This window comes from Coloeus monedula, assembly GCF_965178545.1.
Source record: "Coloeus monedula genome assembly, chromosome: 7".
Classification (NCBI taxonomy): Eukaryota; Metazoa; Chordata; class Aves; order Passeriformes; family Corvidae; genus Coloeus; species Coloeus monedula.
In genome coordinates, this window is record NC_138787.1 from 16,565,102 (window position 1) to 16,578,402 (window position 13,301).

Below are 13,301 nucleotides of genomic sequence, written 5' to 3' on the forward strand. Positions count from 1 at the left end.
CACACATTTAGAGTGAAATGTGTGGAGCTGCATGGACCCCACTGTATCTCTCTTGAGAATGCAATTTTTGTTTAGTTTTTAGGCTGTTTGCATTTTCATATTATAGCAGCATGTATTGAAAGAGCACTCAGTGGTGCTTCATATACTCCTGTTCAGTGTCATCCTTAGATGAATGCATGGGGATCTGGAAGTGCTGGCACTGTGACCAGTATGGCCCAGTTAGACAGAACATTGTTTGCTGCACAGGATGGAGATGCACATTTCCCATCAGAGCCAGTTGTCAGGTTGAGCTGGGAATGAGTGTGTTGGTTCCTGAGCTTTTCTAACACTTGCTCTAACTCTCATATATTTCAGTGTATGGCAAAGGCAGTTAAGACACTTTACAGGTTGTAACGTGGATCACACTCAGCGTGTGCAGGCTCTGAGCTCGGAAGCAGGACAAGCCCCATTGCTTTTAAGGGCTCTCATCATGCAGCATGCCAGGACAATGGCTCTGTGGGGAAAGTGGCTTCAAGTTTGGCAATGCACAGGACATAAAGCAGGAGTGGGATGCATTTCAAAGAGGCTTTCTGCCTAATGTTTATTTGAAATCCACAGACTCAATCAAAGAAGGAAAAGTGAATTGAATAGGTTGAGTGTACTTGGAGCAAGTAATTAACTATTGGTTTTCTGACAAGATCAAACTTGATGGCCAAAACCTTTGAACAGGAGCAGAAAAGAGAAACTGACTTGATTAATTAAACCTCAGGAGTGCCTTCCTCATCACTGTTACTGTCAGGGAGATGGGAGCCGAGGGGGGCAGGAAGAGCAGTTGGGGGTGCAGTACCTCTCCTCAGAGAGCAGGGACTTCATTTCAGGAGAGACTGAGAGTTCAGTGAGGGCACTCCCATAGAGGAGCATTAAACCTGCTAAGGCAGAAGGTTGAGAAACAAACCCCAAAAGCACGTTTTTCCGTGACTGTTCTTTCAATCATCCATCATGTTCCATATGAAATTATGCTAATAAATTATGCTGTAGTCTGATGTAGTGCAGCCACCTCGAGGTCTCAGTGTTGCATGAGCTGGGAAGTGGTGGGATGTGGCCAAAACAGGGGGCTGCAGCTAGTAGCTGCTCTGACCCCCTGAGCAGAGGCTGTTTTGGGAGATGTTACTGGTGCTGCTTCTGCTCCCTCCTCACTTTTCCTGTGCACAACTCTCAGGACAATTTTTTCCAAAAATGTTGTTTCATCCCTTATGAAAAGGAAAAAGCTTTTAAATATAGCAATTCTGTAAGATAACTTTTCATATTTCTTCTCCGCCCCTCCTTTGCTATATGAATTAGGAACTTTTAAGTTAAAAAGCAGTAAATTTTTTAAAAAGTGTAATTTATGCACCTGATATTTGCTTAATTAGACTTCTGAAAACTACAGTACAGTAAATTGTAATAGGTTTTTTGAGTAAAGTCACAATTTTCTTAAGTTAATATATTTTTCTGGGATTCCTTGATTTAATGCAAAATTTTATTTCATACCTTTTTTACCTTTGCATAATATTTCCAAATGTGCTACGGTCTCAGTAACACTTGTGTTGAAGTCCAAGCCAAGGATTTCAGTCAGGTAGAACAGGAATCAGCCTGGATCTGTGTATCCTTTTCTCTGCAGCCGCAACAGCACATTGGTGGCTTCTTTCTCCACCTGCATGTTTCTCAGCATCTGCCCTGTGTGTCTTTCCAGTGGCTGCAATGCCACTTTGTATTCCCCGTGAAGTCTGGTCCTTAACACGCATCAGTGAAGCTGAGAGAGTTTTATTCCCTGCTAGAAAAATGTTCACCGTGGCAACCATTAGGGAAACTGGAATTAGCGAACACATTCGAAGTTCCTGCTCAACTGCTGTTTCTTGGGATGTTCCCTGTTTCATGAGGGCCATATCCTGCAACTGCCTCTGCTGTGGTGTGCACACAAACATACTTATTTTGTATGTCCTTTTGTACATGCTTGTATGTGTTGCCTTCAAAGCTTATTTGCTTTTATGTATTTTTACTTTAAATATGACAGAAGAGAAAGCATAACTATTCTTGTAACCTTTGTTAGCTGCTTGGTGTGCCTAATTTCTGCAAACAAGCTGTATTACTGAAAGCAAAACTTACCATTTTGTTGTGACCACACTGAAAATGCTGCATCCTCTCATTGGTAAAGCTCACTTTATAGAGGCTGTACCTCGAGTTTCTCTAAAATCGAAGTGCACAGACCATAAGTTCTTTTGTATGCAATCTGGCTGAGACGCATTGAAAACGTTGTATTTCCTTTCTTTTCTGCTCCCTTACCAATGGAATGAAAGGCTGTTGCTTACAGGGTAAGTTTAATGCTCAGTTTCTTCTTGGCAAATTGAAAGGAGGATGAGATGAGGAAGGAGCCCTCCTTCCTTTGAGCTCTTGCTGAAGCAAAGGATCAGTTGTAGGTACCTCTCCTCCAAGTTTGGAGCTGCTGCAGAGTGATGGGACAGTGATGTAGGGCTAAATGTGAAATCAGAATTAGTATTTAATAATATGTACATGAACTGATACTGAACTCACAAGCAGTGGTGAAACTGCCAAAGCTTTACTTTGCCTTCTGTACGTTGTTGCACCAGACTGTTGAAACTCTAGTCTGTTAAACATCAGTCAGCCCACATCACCATATCATCCCTTCTACCCGCAACATCTGTAAATTGTTACAACACTGGGAGTTATAACGTACAGGGGTCAAAACAGTCAGGAATCTTGCAGGCAGCCAGGCTGAGAGAACCATCCCTGCCACCTCCTGCCCCCAGAGCAGCTGCTCCCTGCCCTCCACACTTGTTTTTTCTATAGTCCATGTTTCTCATGCATGGTCCACTGCCCCTTCCAGCCAGGGGTGAAAAGACACTTTTGGAGAAGCCTCATTTTTTTCTTCAGGTGCCCAGGGCCTGCAGTGCTCCTCAGGTGTCCATCCTGGCCGTCAGCTGGCATGCTCTGTGCAGCATTCCATAGGTTTGCTTGTGCCAGACATGTTGTTTCTCAAGTTTCTCAAACTCATAATTTAATCTTGTCTTACTCATGCCTCTCTCCATCTTCCTCTGTCAGCACAGTGCAAGAGAAGTATGTTGTTTCAGACGTGGATATTTCAGCTGTGCTACTTAAACATAACTACATTTAGAAAGTTAACGTTGCTATAAAATCTGAATATGTTGTCATTTTTCTAATGTTTGAGCTGAAAATGTGATATCAAATTATCTTATTTATCTTTGTACTTAAAGAGTGTGTAAAAATTAAAAGCCACTGCTCTTTAGAAGCAAATATCAGTCCACTTTATCTTCCTGATGTACTGTAAACTGCACACACAGAGGAGCTTAGTAGCTGAATGGGGGATGATTATGAAGATGAATGAGTGGCCGGGAGACAGAGTCAGTTTAATGAGCTGAGCAGTAAGGAGGCTGTAATTTTTATAGATTAGCACTGAACTTGTCACTTACTGGCTGATACAACAACTCAGTTTCAGAATTACAGTATGTCAGAAGTGAGCTCAACAAGCTCAAAACCAGTGGCAATCTGATTATCCCCCATGTAGTCCAAATTACAAGTTCTCCTGGATCTGTATTACCTCTTCCTAATGTTTTATCTGTCTCAGGTAAGGAGCAGAGACCAGAACAGTGCACAATTACTCTTGTGTCAGATGATTATTTTAAAATATGTGTTCCTTCACCTTGCTGTGGTGGCAGAGCCTCTGAGCAGTCTCCCATCCCTAGGCTCTCTTGTGCTCAGTCAGCTCAGCACCTTGTCAGATGCCAACCCTGAGGGAAACAAAATGGTGAATGTCCAGGACCACCACTTTCCTAGAGAAGATGTTGGCACTACAAGATGTTGGCTTTCTTTTGTTACCATTTTGGGGTTTTGTGCTAGTCTTTAGTGACCTTCTAATACTCTGTGGGTTTACTCACCAGGTTTTGTGGCCTTTGGATGTTCCCAGTACAACAGTGCCTTTCTGTGCACTGGTTTGGAGGCAGAAGTTTGTGATCCTGTAACATGTTATCAACAATTGCTTGTTTAATGTCCCCAAGAACCCCCTGCCTCCTGGTGCCATTGGGTGCCTAATGCCTTAACTGACCACAGGGACTGCTCCAGGTCAGTTCTTGCCATAGTTCTGCTTGGTATGGATGAACCAAGGACCTGGTTCCTGATAGGAAAGTCACGGGCAGGACAAACACCTAGGCTCATTTGTTTTTTACAAACTGAGTAAAAGCTGTGAACCCATTCTGGCACCATTCCCAGAAGTGTTATTTTACAGGCATGATGCTTTTGATAAAGGCATTGCTTCTGGAGTAGCATACAAGGGATAATTACTGTTCCATGAGCAAATGACAGTGTTGATTTCTCCCCCTCATAATTCACTCAGGCTACAGGCTGATTTGTTGGAAGAAGCATTTTGGTTTTAGACAGCTCTGGGACAAGACGGGGGAAGGCCATATTTGGGTTTTTCAAGGTAACAGGCATCTGTAATTTTGGAGATGGCTCTTGTGGTCAGCTGGAGACAAAACTATTGGGGCTCTGTTTGTTCTCAGTGACCTGAATTCACTTTGAGCCAAGTCCAGGTTGAGAAATGGTGCTCTAGTTCTCTCTTCCGGCAGTGTTTCCCAGTGCTTTAAAAAAAGATGTACATCAGCAATATGGGGCTTTTCGTGCACCATTGTAAGATTTTGCTACTTGTGTCTACTCTCAAGCCTTTCTTGGGCAGTTTCCAGTGAACGCATACTTTGTTCCAAAAGCCAAGTTTTTTCTTGATATTTACACTTCACATATGCACCAAAAGCAGCAAAACCTGGTTAACCTGATCACCAGCTTTTCTTTCCTCAGCCACTCACCTGCCATTTCACCATAGGAACGATTTTTACTCTCTGTCTTTCCTTTTCTACCCATTAAACGAGAGCAGTGATGTTGTCTTCCTTCGCCCAGCCCTCTGAGAGTTTTCAACCACCACAGGATATTACACAGGCACTATTACCGCTCTGCATCTTACAGGTAAATTATTTCACCTGTAGCAAATGCACTAACTCAGCAAAGCTATTTTTAAAATAAAGTTTGCACCATGTAAATGAGCTTCTTGGTCAGTTTTACTGGCAGTTGTCAGCAACCAAAGCAAAATGGTTCCAGCTGCCCTCAGAAAGATACAAGTCCTACCACTCTTCCCCCTACTCTCACCCCATCCTCTCAATTTGTCTTCTGTTTCTGGATCATGCTCTCACGAGGGGTGGCTCCTCATGAACAAGCAGAAGTGACTACATGGCTCTGGATGACTTACACCAGCAGTGCTTTTAAAAAATAATTTCCCCATGTGCTTACTGAGCATTAGTTAAGTAACAATGTTAATCTGTCAACCGACGACCTGAACAGATGAGTCTGATATTTGTGTGTGTGTGTAATATTGTCTTTTGAAATATAAGTTCCAATGTTTAAAATGATTCATTAAAAAAAACCAAAATAAAACAAAACCACAAAAAAACACCACATACTGACCTTTTAAAACCGCTGCATGCCAGACCTTCTTAAGAGATTTGGCACTGACATTTTCGTCATAATGGAAGATTCATTAAGGTCAGTTATAAATTTGCTGCAATAAATACAGAAGAATTAAGAGCTCATCAGCATTACCACAGCGTAATGTTCAGCGGATTGAATTATGTACTTAGAAAGATGAATCTGTGGCAACTGGCAAGCTTCAAGAGGAAAGCTGCATGTTAGCATGGACATGTGCACGCACATGTGTGAGTGGAATGGCAGAGGAAATGAGGGGAGGAAAAAGGTATTTTAAAAAGCAAACCATTTTTTTGTTCTAGCCCAGGAATATATAGAGTAGACATGGTAACTGTACGATTGCACTCTTGCTCGATGCCTTGTACTCAGTGTTTCTGGTGGTAAACGCTGTGGTGTGACTGGGTATCTGTCCTGCTCTCCTCCCCTCAGAGGTACACACTGTCTTTTGAGCCATATTTCTGCAAACAACAGTATTGATCGTGATTGATGAAGAGCGTGAGAGGGTCAGCCCTTTGCCCCCGGGAGTAATTGGGCTGCCCTTTGTTAAAGGGTAAGAGAAGAGATATTAAAAATGAAGAAATGCACTAAGTGGGTGTGAGCTGTGCTCTCAGCTGTTCACAACATCTATTCAGTAATACAGAGCATCAATCTAATTCTCCACACAGGGTAGGAGCATGGCAAGTCAAAAGCCTCTGATAGGCAGTCCTCACCAGCAAGATACAATGTTCAATTTAAGGAAAGATTGAAAAACATCAGTCTTCCCTTAAAACAATTTGTACAGAATAAATTTGGCACTTGCCAGCTATTCCCACAGAGAGAAACTGATAATAGGACAGAGAAAATCATGTAACATGATTTAGGATTCCCAGGATGGGATTACTTGTAATAAAACAGGAGGGAGGCGGGAGAAGGAAGAAGAACAGACAGTAAGCTTGGTGTTAATTCAGAATGTTCGCAAACCCCTGGAAATTCAAGGCTGAGGGTACTGGATAACTCTCAGCATCGGATTCAGTCTGAATGCAGGTTCAGCACACTTGGAGATACTGGCTCTGAGTGCCTCAGCTGGAACTGCTGGGTCCAAGTTCCTTTAAAAATCTGGCCCCTAGGGCTTGTGTAACCTACAAAATAATCCTCTGATGAAAACTGGTGTTAGGTGCTGAACTAGTGCCTCACATGGCTTGCCTTTTTTCTTTCCTTCTGGCAAAATCATTTACAGGACATGTTCAGCTGAATCTATGCTGACTTCCCATATTGGTAACAAAAATTTCTGTGAAGCTTAAAACTAGATTCTGCTGTAGGTCACCCAGGCCAGCCCTTCCGTACCCCCTGCCCCAGACATCTTTGGGGGACCTGAGCTGTGTTATGGACGGAGGTAGCAATGCTGGAAGGCATTTTACCTAGCAAAGGCAGCACTGGTGCTCTAACAAAGCCTGGTGCCAAAGATCCACTGGTTGGAGCATGGAGACGAAGGTATAGTCAGCACTAAAGGTAATGAATCCATTTAGAAGATCTCGTTGGTGTGGGCCTACAAGAAGTCCCACAGGGTAGGAAGTTAAAACCTTTTCTTCTCTTTCACAAGCTGCATGTCATTACCAGGTCTCTCATAACCACAGTACAGAGAAAGAAAAGATGAAATTTGGTTTTCTCACCATAAAATCATTAATGTCCACTGAATTTAAAGTCTCTGCCCTCAGATCAGCAGCTGTGCTCTGCGTGGCTGAGGAGCTGAATCCTGATGTGCCTTACAATAGCAAGACTTAATATATATCCTTTCAGAACTCTATTGTAACTAAAATATATTGCTCTGATTCTAATTTTAGCATGGTTTTAGTAGATGAGACTAAAGGTTTCCAGAAACAGATTTTCTCACCAAAATAATCTTCTGGATACACTAAATGACATTTACACATTGTTGAAAAAATATTACAGTCTTTTTAATGTCATAAAATAATACATTTCGCTCCTTTAATTTTGTTATTTAAATTGCAGGGTTTTAAGTAAGTTTTGGGGTTTTTTTCTGTGACATTGTCATTTCCTCAAGGTTAATGATGACTTGGGAAAACAGAGTAGAAAGCATTCTTGGAGTGATGTGTAGCTCTTAACGGTGTATTTCCACCCTCCCATGTAGTAAGCAAAGATGATATTTGTATTACTGTTCCTATGGAAGGCATCCTGAAAGCAAAATGGGTCCTCATGGAATATGTTGGAGTTCCTGTTGTGATTAGAATGGAAACTTCTGACTAAGTTTCTTAGAAAAGACCTGATGTTGAGTCACGAGGTACAGAAAGGACCTTCTTGCTTTCTAAACTCCTCAGAGAGGAGTCTGAATGCTGCTGGATCCAGTATTAGCCCCAGACTTGATCAACAGTTTTTGTCTACAGGATTACATAGATGTACGTGAACCTTTATACAACCTTGTCCCACAAGATTAAGTATGGGAACACAAATACACGTCTAAAAATGCATGCTTTATTTTGTTTGTGATAAAAACTAAAAGACCATGACCAGAATTATTTGGTATGTGGTATAGACAACACACTATACTAGCAGTTACAACTATTTTTTAAAGCAAGATTTAAACAGTGATATTAAAGTAGTGAAATAATTATTAAGTAGAAATTGAAGTTACTCATCCTTATCAATGACCATGGGCAAATGTCTTTCACTCAGCCTAAAGGAGTAACCTTGAGGGTTGTCCCCACTTGGGAGGAATTTCCACAAGCACTTCTAGAAGAAGGTAGTCCCTGCCCTTAAAAAGTAAGATACCCCATTGTATAAACTGATTGCCTGTCAGTGATGTGGTTCCAGACTAGGTCTGTCAGCTCAACACCTTTAGATAAGTTATCAGTTCTATAATTTGTTGGTTCCTTTGACAGCAATCTTGCCACATCCTCACTGGTGCCAGGAAACATTGTTTTTCACATCCTCAGGATGTTTAAGTTTGGGATTGATGCATCACGCTGGTCTCAGCATCCTTCAACACCAAAAGCTGTATGACCCGCACCCCTTCTCCATTTGTTGCTGATAACTTTTGGACATAATGTCAAGTTTGAACTGTTTTACTCCTACTTAGGCAGAGCACTCTGAACAGTGCCTGTATGTACACAGCAGGTGTAGTGCTGAATCTAACACTGTACAGACATGTTCTTTACCCAAAAGAGCTCTCTCATCCTCACTGCCCCCAGCTCCTGACCAACACACCACCGATGCACCCTGTCCCACAGAGTCAGTTGCTCAATTAATCTGTGGATGAAGTTGGTGTGTTAAGTCCTTAAGGAGGGAGTTGTGTTTGTTCAACTCTTACACGCCAACCTTTGTAATCAACTTCATCAACAAGTCACTTGTAACGCTGAGTACCCAAAATGCAGATCTTATTTGAGTTCAGAATCTGTGAGCTACTTGTAAAGTTTATTGGGACTAAATCTTAAGCCACCTAAAGCCAAACTGAGCTTTATGCTATTTGACTTCTTTGTTATTTGTAGAAATGCTAGAGGCTGGCCAGATGGTGTCCGCAGAACCGAGTAACTTCTGATGTTCCTGCGCTGAGGTAGCTGATGGAAATGAGGAGGAGCTAGCTCCATCCTAGCTGTGTTGTGCACCCATGAGAGCCCTCTGTCGCACTCCTTTCCACGCAGCTTCTCCTGTGTAGGACTTGGAGTTGCACCTCTCCCCAGATGCTGTGGGAACTTCCATAAGCCTCATCTTCAGGAGCCTTTTTTCCTGGCAGAACGAAATATGGAAGGGACATCACTTGTGAAGGCCTTTGCCTTTGAGTCCTATTTTATCAAAATACAGGAGGGGGGAATAGGGAATACATTCCTTACACAATGCTGCTGTTTAAGGCTTTCTGAAACACAAGAAATCTGCAGTCCTGAAGCTGAGATGAGGGAAAGGAGCATATGTGCTGTGATCACTTGTGTTTATAGACAGACATTTCACCACTGGTACTGGAGTGTTAAGTTCTCCTTCAAGGCATACTCCACCTCAAGGTGAGAACAAGAGGTCCCATTAGAATTAGTGCAACTCAGCCTCAAACCCAGCCATGGCTATAGAATCAGAGCCTGAAATAAGAGTCTGGTCCTCAGTTTGACATGTAAATTAATTTCTCACTAGCTTTAAAAATCTGCCTATGTGTTGATATAGTGGCTTTCAATATGAGATCCTTGGACAACCTTTCTAGAGCCTAGAAATAAAGACTATATATCCTGTACAATATATACAGCTTATTTATACACTGTATGTCAATCTGCAAGTGTGACAGCTTCAGTCAATGCTTACAGGGGCCCTATTGATCAATAAAGCATGAAAGCAACAAAACTTGGTTCACTTAACAATGAACAAAAATATGCTACTTTACAAGGAAAAAATTATAAACTTAAAAATCTCCTTTAGTGATATCATCCCTGTTTCATATGTAAGCCAGATTTTTAAAGCCTTCAGAAGAGATTTGGAAGAATATCTAATGCTCAAGTACCATTTACTCTTCGTCCATGTGGTTTACAGTGCACTGAAATACATGCTTATAATTTTATCATGCCTTTTGCTTCCTTTTGGCCAACATACTGAGATGAACTAGCAAAGCAGACTCCATTTAGATGCATTAGGCACAGTAAGGTAATCAGATAGCTAGAAATGTCATCATAAACTTGCCTCAGTAGAGCAATTTTACTTTTTTCCCAGCAATGCCCCTGTTGGAATAAAACCTGTAGTCAGGAGAAAAAGGGTGATTAACAACGGGTTTTTTTTAATATTATGTAATTACTGCCTGGTTCAGATTACTAAAATTATGATGATAGTAATAATATAATTTAAAAAAAAATAATTAGACAGAAGTAAACAAACCCAGCCCATTCTCTGCTGCCTTCCTTCCTCTAAAATAACCAGCCAGGGTCTATTCCTGGGAGTGAGTGGCACTTTAGAGAGAGGTTGCTACTCCAGGCAAAGGCAGACGAGAAAAGCAAGGTGATCTCGGCTTTTCCTTGCTGAGTTTTCCCTGCATTTGCCTGCAGGAACAGAGCTCTCCTTGTCCCAGCCAGTGCTGCCCTGGTGCTGCTGGAGCCTCCCTTCCTGCCCTCCCTGGTGCCCCAGCTGGTGTCCCCAGCAGTGTGGCTGGTGGGACAGAGGTGGCACGAGCTTGGGGCTGTGCCGCCAGCTGCTTGGCTCAGCCAGTGGCTGCGGGAGACACCGAAAGCAGAACAAGGTGCTGCTGCCCAGGGACAGTCTGAAGTTTGAGGCCTATGCAAAGACCCTGTCTGTTTTTAATGAATGAGGCCAGGCTTTACATTTGTGTTCAGCCAGTAATTAGCAAAAGAGTGGCTATGAAATGTTCTCTGGCAAAATTGCCAAGGCCTACTCTGATGTCTGGAAAGGTTTTAAAGATGAGATTAATGAGCTAAGTGTGCTATAAGATCACAGAGAAGATAAAAACTTAGGGCAGGTACTGGTTAATTACTCTCAGTGGAGTATGGTGTGGATGACAATGATAATGGCAGTCTGAATGGGCTGACAAATCTTGCTACTAGGCAGAGAAAATGATGATAAATGCCTACATAAAGACTTGAGTTTAAACTCTTGCCGACTTCTCATCTGAAGTGCATTCTCAAGAGGTCCAAGAATTCAGAGGCTTCCTGCCCAGTGAATCTATGCTGAACTTGTTCTGTGGTTTTAATTTCATATTTGAATTTTTTTTGTCTTTCTGTGGCTTCTTTTGATGATGGAATGGCTGTGAAGTACAGTAGTTCCTTTGTAGTGAAGAGTAGACGGTATTTAAGCACAAAATGTATGAAGTTTCTCGTTCTATTTGTTGCAAGTATGAGTTCATGTGAATAAGTTTTGTGACACTTCTGTATTTTGATTGGAGGTGCGGAGGTTTAGATTTCAATGGTGAGGAGTTGTTAAGGTGAATTTGTATGCTGCAATCCCTGAGCAGGGAACCACCCATGCCAGGGAGCTCAGCAGCACAGCCACCATGGGGGCTGCGCTGCAAGCCCTCAGCAGGCAGCCAAACCAGAATCCAGACGTTCTCACCCAAAACCCCACTCTTGGCTGCCCTAGGTAGGGATGTTACAGCACACTCCATTCATCGAACGTTTTAGTCAATGTACGTTTTTCTGGAAAATATTGATTACTGTTATTACAGAAATTTTTTTTAAGCTTATCTAAGTCTCACAGATACTGCATGAGTGATAAAAGGCCTGAGCTTTGAAATTGGATGTGACTACACCAAGGAAAAGATGGATGTATCCTAAGAGGATTGTGACTTAAAGGGATGAAGTTATCCTTGTTATAGCCTATTCTTTACATGACTGGAGCAGCAAAGCAGAGGATAACATTTTTTAAAATGTTGAAGTGACTTGAGACTCCCCATTTGATTCTCATAAGTGACTGGAGCTACTCCTGTCCTTATATGCTTCAGGCTTCCAACTATGATCAAGTTTAAAAGGAATAAGCAGTGGAAATAAAGCTGTGATAAAAGCACCCACCTGTGATAAAGCTGCTCTTATCCTTTTCATGTCATGGCAGTATTAATGCCAACCTAAATGTGCTAGATGTGGTAAAACATGGAGCTGATTTCACTCCTTCTCAGGGCAGAACATGACAATCATCCCTTTATACTTTGTGTTATGGAGTCAACCAGGTGCTCCTCTCTTCTGTCCATGCTGCAGGCTAGGGACAGACGTGGATTTTACTGCTGTGAAGCTCTTATTATTCAGATAAACCCATAATTTGAAATTTTTATAAAAGCATTACAACCACTCCTTCAGTTGTAATGGGAGAAAGAGGCATTGAAGAAGACAGGAGGATGAGGGGGTTGCTGTTCCTCAGGGCTTGGGATGGTGATCTCAGCTGCAGTGCTGGTGGCTGCTCCTTTCACCACCTGCTTTCCTGAAGGAGAAAAGCAGGGTGAGTCCTGCCCTAGAGCCAGCAGCTTTACTGAACATTCCTAAGGTCACCACAGGGGCCCCTATTCAGCAGTCTCTGCCTGCCAAAGCAGGGCTGCAGCCACTGTTTGTATGAAATAGGTTGTCCAGCAAGGCTATTTGTATAATAAACGTGATTAATTTCAAATGCTATTGTCTTAGTCCCCTCCTTCTAATCTTCTTTGGATCCTCCTGGAGAAATATCTAGCTCATGTGCAATTACCTCATGCTGTTGTTTTCTGAAGCTCCTGCTTTCGCTGTGAAGGTCCCTGTTTTATCATCCCTGAAATAGCTACCATTCAGTTTCCCTTACCCTCTGGTCCTCTACATAATGTAATTTAAACTACACTGGCATTCCCAAAAGAGTGAAGCTTGAGCTTTTACTGAGATTTGAATTTAAAAGAATCACAGAGCTAAGCCACGAGCTGATGTTGTTAAGTATGGTATAAAATGCAAAAATGTCATTTCTGTGCCTCTCCTTCCATTTAGAAGCACCAAAACACTTTTATTTCAGCAATAAATGCCATTTTAAGAATTATTAAGATTTTATATGTTATGTTTGGCAAAGAGGATTAATTATTCTTCCTGCTTAGTTTCTATTCAGACAATCAAATGACATTAAGCTAGTTTGCTCTTCACTGTTTCGTTTAAAAGGAAAAAGAGGGATTTCTGTTTTTCAGGTACAATGCCTAGATGATTCATGTTAATACAATTTGAAGCAATGGGAAAAATAAGGCATTTCAGTAGGGATTTTTGTTCCATTAAAACCTGGTTTCTATTTCCTTAATACTTTGCTCTTACACACCAACATTTTTTGGTATCTCCCAGTACATTTAATTTACTTAACAAAAAGGGTCT